Source organism: Neodiprion virginianus, chromosome 2, assembly GCF_021901495.1.
Source record: "Neodiprion virginianus isolate iyNeoVirg1 chromosome 2, iyNeoVirg1.1, whole genome shotgun sequence".
Classification (NCBI taxonomy): domain Eukaryota; kingdom Metazoa; phylum Arthropoda; class Insecta; order Hymenoptera; family Diprionidae; genus Neodiprion; species Neodiprion virginianus.
The window spans coordinates 4333715-4341531 of record NC_060878.1 but is presented as its reverse complement, the minus strand read 5'-3'; the positions used below and the strand labels follow the sequence as shown (position 1 = coordinate 4341531).

The window sequence follows — 7817 nt, the reverse complement described above, 5'->3', positions numbered from 1 at the left end:
ACGCGAGGGCGCTTATAACGCGTGTAACGCTCGTTGAGAGGAATGACTGAAAAACGATCCATCATTTTTACCATCCTGGGAGATCGGCCGCGGGAATACCGACCCACCAGGACGCGGCGACTGGCGGCCGAGCGGTGCATGATTGGAACGAAAAAAATCTCCAAGGAAGTAAATGAGGGCTGGAGGAATGATCAAAATACGCCTATGTGTGCATTTGAAAGGATCCTTCATCAGCCGGATAACGAAGCTCCGCGTTTAGATTATACACACCAAGCCGAGCATTATATTATACCGTTGCACACTCTCCGGTAATCCTCCAGGTTTCAGGTCAACGTATTCTTCACCTGCTCAATCCGCGCCTAGTTTCATCGATCAATCAATCTTTCCCCTCCGCTCCGGTCCATACTCACCACTTGATCGCCTGTCTGGCGTTTCATTACAAACTAACAACAAAGCAGCATTCGCTGTCACGGCAACGCCGTTCGTCTCGAACTTGCATAACCATTCTTATTCAAGTCCCGTAATTCACGCCTTCGTTGCACTTCCAAATTTCACCGAATCCAATCGATGTGGTCGAAAAGAAGACGTCTCGATGTCACGTTTCCCTGTCTTAACAAGTGGATGAACCGCGTTCGCTCTTTGACCCCAAGTAGAGCCGTCCAAGACCTTCGGTCTCGGATGTTTGGTCTTCCTGACTCTGGGCTGTTACAAAGGAGTAAGTAATCAAGCGAGCAAGTGGTAACGCATGGATGGGAGACACGTGCCACGATGTCAGTGAAACGTACATCAGCACGAGGGAGTTGGCAAGGAATAAGTACCGATCTGTGGCGGTGCAGTGGGCAGGTTGGCGGGTCGGTCGGATCGGCTGGTTTGTTCGTAAGTGGTGTGTGATTGGCCGATGATTGATGGGGGTCACGGGTCAGAGTGATCAGCGGCACCCCGGGCGATATTTTGCCTCCGCCTTCTCCGCGGCTGGAGCGAAACGTTAGTCCTTATTGCAGCGAGGTGTGTGTTTAAATTCGGTGTGTGTTTGAGCGAGGCCACGTGTTCCCGTTCCGCCTGCTGGAAACACCGGGCAATATCCTGCAGACCCGCGAAACGAAGATAGGTGATACGTAAAAGGCCTTCCAGAACGTTAAACCGCCTCGAGTACCCACGGAGTGGAGAAATTTGGTTGGGTAAATTTTTTCCCTCATTTTTGTCAGGACAAATTGACGAGCGGGTGGCTCGGTCTGGAGTAATTAGGCGCCATTAAGTCCGGCCTGGGAGTATTTAAGTCATTTATTGTCTATCCATATCTGACTTCGTATATACCGGCGGCGACAAATTACCGAATGCTTCCGTTGGGACCGCGCATAATTATCTGTAAGTTACCTCATTATTCAAGCCGTTGATTAATTATCGCTATTCGTGTGCTTCTTGAGCTTTTTAAAGACAAAAAGAGGGAAATAACATCCTCGGGGCGCGCTCTGGCAACCGGATCTGGTAAGCAATAAATATACGGCGCTTGAACAACCTTGGCGAAATCCACGCGAGCGTGATCTCGTCGACTGTATTATCGCTTTCGAGTCCTCTTCGTCTGTTGGGTATGAAGGAAAAAGAATCCAGCGACATGTCATCACCGCCGGCTAATTTCTATGCCTATATACTTGTCTAGTGGACAGGTGAATATTCGAATTAAGCGAGTGGTTCGAAAGGCAGCGTGTTTTATCAGCCTCGTGACTTTCCTTCGAGGAGTAATGAGGCATTTTTATTGCCCAATGATAAGCACGCTTATGCGGCTTTGGTAATTTGGATGGTTAGGCACGGGGGGATAAACTCCGGAATACATAATCGATTCCGGCTCCGGGACCCAAGGAGAGATTGTTTTCATCCCGGTTACGGAATGACGCAGGCTGAGACAAGAACCCGAGTCAAAACCTACTTAAAAGGTGAGTAGTTCTAATCTAAATCCATGCGCATACGGGTAAAGGGTCTCAGGTTGCAGTCACCACGAAATGGCTCGAGTTAACGCGGACCGAATTAATATAAGCTAATCAATTTGGGCCTAATTGGAGATTACCGGGAACCGCACCACGGCTTGGATCTGTCCCCCGCGATTTGAGCCGACTACCATCGTACACGACTCTGGGGTACGTACAACCGGTGAGCGTTAATAGATTAATTTATAACTCCGGAGGAGTCAAAGACACCGCGACTGCGCCGGGCCCACCAACGTATAATTTGTATCGTGTCAACGTATAATAATAATTATCACCGCCGCTACAAAATGCCAACCTCTTCGGAATGTTAATGCACGAACAACGGTCCCCAAGATTTCAGGTTCTCGATTTATTCCCTCGGACCACATTAACTGACCGCGAAACTCGCCGACTACGACTGCTCAGAGGAGCACCAATGGAGAAAAAGATCATTCGGTGAGAGAATTGCCAACATACAGTTATCGTCGTCGTTATATCGCTAACTATACCGATTTTCGCCGGTGGAAAGCCTCGACCTCTTACCAGCGTAGGTACAACCGTCTTGACCAGTGTCCACCACGATCAGATTCCGAGGCTGCTTGTACCGTAAGTCTCCTACCTTGTCCTTTCTGCGTATCAAACGGACAAAGTCCCATACAAAGTCCCAAGTTTCTTGGAGCAAATCATTGATCGTGGATTCCCCACTGCCTTCGCGAGGTATTGGTTACCACGCGAGCAGAACAAACCACTGCTGGTCTAGCTGGCGCATCGGAAGACATTCACTACTTGCGTAAAGTGAATTTTCAATTGAATGAAGGTCCTCTTTAAATGTGAATCAGTTATAAGTATACCACTGGAGAAAATCAATGTGTACACCCTGGAAATTGGTGGGATATCAGTGAAAAGTCACTGTAACGTCAGTGCATATGCACTGTTTTTTTCCAGTGGCATACGTATAACTGGGCATCAGTGAATTTTCACTGATTCAAATTTAGAAAGTGGATAAAAATGTCCCACGGATTTTTCAACACTGCGGACATTATTGGAGTAAAGAATCCGATGGTTCTCGAGCGTTCCAAAGATGTGCTCCAAGATACGTGAACTCAAATTTTTTGTTCTTGCAGAAAATCGGGGCGGGTTAGTTCATGCACTTCGCTATATCGACACCACAACCGGCTGATGTACGTAAGTCGCGAGCGAGAAAACGGTACATCTTCTCTCGGTACAGTGCAGGAGGTTGTTTGCCACGATGATCCGGAGGATGGAGTAGAAAGAAAAGAAAACCCGCTCGAGTCACCTTAAGGTCCTCCAATCGCGAGTCCGGGAATCAATCAGCGATTACGTGACCGGTACTTTAGAGGAATCGCTGGTAGACCTGCAGGTCCAGTCGTGGGTGGATTAAAATTGCGAGTTCACGGATATCTAATATACCTGTGATGAGCAAAGGGTCCCTTACAGTGTTTGCGCACGGTGCGATGATTTATGGGATTCAATTTCGATGACGCTCAGAAATTGACGACGACCTGCGGAGCGGCGAGAAGACCTTAGGGTGCGGCTGACTCGGGTGTCCGTCATCGCTCGAGCAGATTGAAACTTTCACTTCAGCCAGGAGCCGTAAAAATTGATGCAAGCATGTAAGTGGGATAGGTGCCGGGCTCCTGGAGCCATGGAGGGACCCGAGAGTGACGGTCGGGGCCGGCGACGCGTGACTCGTTAATCAGAAGTCAACAAAAGATGCACATACGTGTAATTAAGAGAGGCGCAGGCATGGGGCGCCTTTCATCTGCAGCGGTTCTTGGTTTCTTACCGCTGTCATGAGTCGACGTCGTCGTCGTTGTTCTCGGGATCGCCGCTGCGAGAGAGTATCCGAGGCGCGGTTATAACGATCTTTGCGAAATTCTTTAACGCCTAAATCCGTCTCCGAATCCTTCGACTCCTGCACGCGGTTCGCGAAAAGCGCCATTGACGCGGAATAAAGAATACTGTGTGTTTCTCCCATTCTTTCAACCTCTGGCCCTCCGCCCCTTACGCCATTATTCTCGTGTTAAAATAACGAATGTGTACTTGCAGCACTCGCACGTCTCTTAGTGAGGGTGAGCTTCTGCATGCACCGTGAGACTTGGAAGAGGTGCGTCACCTTCTTGGAGATCCATAAATACAGCCTTGCTTCATAAGGCGCCGAAGCTTCACAGCGCTTTACATCGCACGTTTCATGCTAAACTTCCAAAACATGTACGTAAAATCTGGTAAAATTTAAAATATCCAAATTTGGTCTGTCGCTTGAGGAAACAGCTTTTAATAACCCTACCATATTTCAAAAGGAAACGAAACTAACCATTTTGCAATGGACTTCAAAATTACGGTATTATTATCGATTACGTTACGTCCAGCTTATGTACAATAATGATACTGAACACTAATTTTAATCCTAAATACGTCACTGTAAGAGTTGTTTGTCTTCGGCAACCAGATGATATCTTGCCTGTACAAGCTGAGCTACGATGATCTGCAATAACTCGAAAGATAGACACAAGATGACGGATAGTGAGTAGTACGCAGAATTTTGTTGTATGGCTGCGTGCAGAAATTAGGTCTTGTTGATGTTTAGTTTCTGATTCATGCTCCGACTCGTACGAGCCGGAAGGATAACACAGCTTTAATTTATCGTCTTCGTTATATAGTGACTAAAAGATAACACGCACTCGCGATCTCCGTGTCAATATGCGCGTGGGTATGCAAGTATATTGTGCACGTGTAAGTAATACGCTGTAGGATTCATTTCACGCGAATTGTTTTCCAGTTTTGTTAAAAGCGCGTCTAACGCATACACGAGTGGTTTCGTTATGCCTGGAAGTATATTACCTTACGTTAAACGCAGAACGACCTCACAATATTTTCTTCTGCTTTTATATTTTTCCTAGAGCATTAAGAACGGCGGTGATGAAGAATTTTTCACGCCTATCTCGTCGGCGTTTACCTTGAAAGTTGGCCAAATGGTATCGCCGCGAAGCTTTAATGCTGTGGAGTAAAATCTCGACATAGTTTATGGCAGCAAAAGACGAGAGCAGCGATTGAATGGTACAAGTTTTTTAAACTCTGTAGCCACGGATGAAATGCGACTGTAAAAATTGTGTCGTGAACAAAAAACTAAGTAACGAAACAATTTCTTACAGCAGTGCAGCTCGGAAGAGGTGAACATGAAGAGACTTGGGTCAAGATGATGAACGCTGTGCGTCAGGCTTGAACGTCGTTCAGACCTTTTCCTAGGCGGCGGCAAAGGGGTTACGTTACTTGGTGCCGTAAAGAAAGGTAATTTAATAAGAAAATTGAATATGCCAAACTAAAGGATGATGATGCTGCACAGCCTCCGTCAATATTATGGACCACCATCTGCCAACTAATATCGCATCAACTATCCGTGCAGTAGTTATTATTATATCCGTACCGATACCATTAAGAGTACTACTAATATGTCATTAATCAGAATAAGACTAAATGAAAATATCAATATCGAAATTCCATAAAAAATAACGGTACAACACAAAAGCTCGACGGATGGTTTAAACTGATCAGTGAAACTATTACCCAGTGTTTGAATCGTGTCGTCGCGTGAGACATTGCTAATAAAATTCGCTGAAACGAACTAAATAAAACAGCTATTAAAAACTAATTGAAACCTTTTTTCGTGAATCTCTTTCAAGAGAAATGTAACATAGATATTGACTACCCAGTGGAATGTAAAACCGCTCGAAAGAATCGTTTTTATCAATGTTACGGAAAATATGAAATACTTGTATACATACATCGAAACGTTTCGCAAACGCATTAATAAATTGTGAATAGCCACGTGGTAGAATTACACTATGACGGAAGGATTCGCATGGTTTAGCAGAAATTTCGCACAGCTAATAAAACAGCCGTTGGTCAATGACACAAAACGAGCGAGGTTGGCGCTTCAGGAAACAAAAACTCAAACCTACCGTACATTTTACGTACGCTTTAACTGCAGCTTGAGTATAGCTTTCAGTACAGCTTTCAGTACATACCGCAATGTTATCCATGTTCAGTGCTGCGGGTTGGGTCATAAAAAGAGCAAGCCGAATGCGAAATATATCTGCAAAATTTCGTTATGGGTTCATTTTTAATGCGATTATTAACGGACTTTCTCCGCACTACAGGATTCTCGTGGATTTAACTGACTAAGAAATGGACAGCTGGGAAATCCGTTGATGAGATGCTTAAACGTCGAATCATGGGACGAAAAATGGGACAGAAATTCCTGAGGACGGAGGACGGCGGAGAAGACTATAAGAAACCATTGGTGTAGGGGATAGTACAGATTTGAGATTAAATTCGCACGTATATAAGTTTGGAGAGTAATCAATATCATGCAACACTTTGAAGATTGTTCATACTTGTATGATTTGTGAAACTGTAATCAAGGATGAAATGAGTGAGGACAAGTATATACGGGATTCATTTATTCATTGATTTGTATGCAGGTTACATGAAATAAAAACATTACAATATCATACATATCGTATCCTGCAGCAATACGTTGCACCTGGGTATAAAAAAGATCTTGAACTATACTAACAGATTACAAAAACAAGTATCTCATATAACAAAATTCGATTCTGCTTGAAGTAAGGTATATTACACTTTTTCCCGCTCACATTATCTTGGACTAATACTTTGAAACTATGTGATCGGCAACTTAGTAATGTATAATATACTAACACCGCAACACTTGTACTAGAATTAGGAAATATTGAATAAACTGTAACAGAATTGTAATAGAAAATGTGAAGTATTGACTTTGTCATTTACCTTCCCCATCTCTGGAAACATCCGATAGGTATTTCATGTTTTGTGAAAATAATTTTCGTTCCGTAACTCGGTGCGAATCAAAATTGTACGCCATAATTTCTTTTCGCCGAGAGACCTTGTGATAATTCACTGATACATTGATTCCAGTACTTTTCGGAACCGCCTGTTTTTTCACCGAAAATCCGAACAAGTTAACCTTCCCTTTTTTCGGCCAGAAACTTTTTGCTTCTGATTCGATTTGTACGATCATTTTCTGACTAACTGGACGCCAGGAACTCGGAAAACGCAGCAGAAAGAGAGTGAGACCAACGACATGGAAATTAAGGAAGAGAGAGCACCAGCTGAAAAATGTCAAAAACTCAGATTCTGGTTTTTAGGCTGAAAGTTTTGATCCGTTGCTCGCAGCGTATTCGGACTGCGCCCAATCGATTTCTCTCGCAAAATTGCGTCGGAATAGTGCCACGAAGAATTCATTCTAGCACTTTTCAAAATCGCCAAAATTTTCGCCAAAAATGCAAAGGGGTTAGCCTTACTTTTTTTTTGGACAAAAAACTTTTGGTCTCAGATTCGATTTAAATGAGCCTCACCTGACTAATTGGACCCCCGGCAACTCAAAAAACGCGGCAAAAGCAGCGTAGGACCAACAGCAGAGAAATGACGACGGAAAAAGCACCAGTCAAAAAATGTGGAAATCACAGGTTCTTGTTTTTTGGCTGTAACTTTTGATCCGTTGCTCGCAGCGTATTCGGACTGCGCCCATTCGATTTCTCTCGGAAAATTACGTCGGAAAAGTGCACGGAAGAATTTCTTCCAGCATTTTTCAAAATCGCGAAAATTTTCGCCAAAAACACAAAGGGGTTAACCTTACTTTTTTTTTGGGCAAAAAACTTTTGGTCTCAGATTCGATTTGGATGACTCTTTCTTGACCAATTGGACCCCCAGCAACTCAGAAAACGCAGCAAAAGCAGCGTAGGACCAACAGCAGAGAAATGACGACGGAAAAAGCGACGGTCAAAAAATGTGGAA

The 7817-nt window shown here is 44.2% G+C and overlaps 1 long non-coding RNA gene across 1 annotated transcript; it reads left to right on the top strand.

The window, feature by feature from the left end:
* Window positions 1–3443: 3443 nt before the first annotated feature.
* On the top strand, window positions 3444–6725 carry LOC124297611 (uncharacterized). Its single transcript, XR_006906644.1, has 3 exons — window positions 3444–4193; window positions 5135–5270; window positions 6140–6725. It is a non-coding gene; the product is annotated as an uncharacterized LOC124297611 (long non-coding RNA).
* Window positions 6726–7817: the final 1092 nt, after the last annotated feature.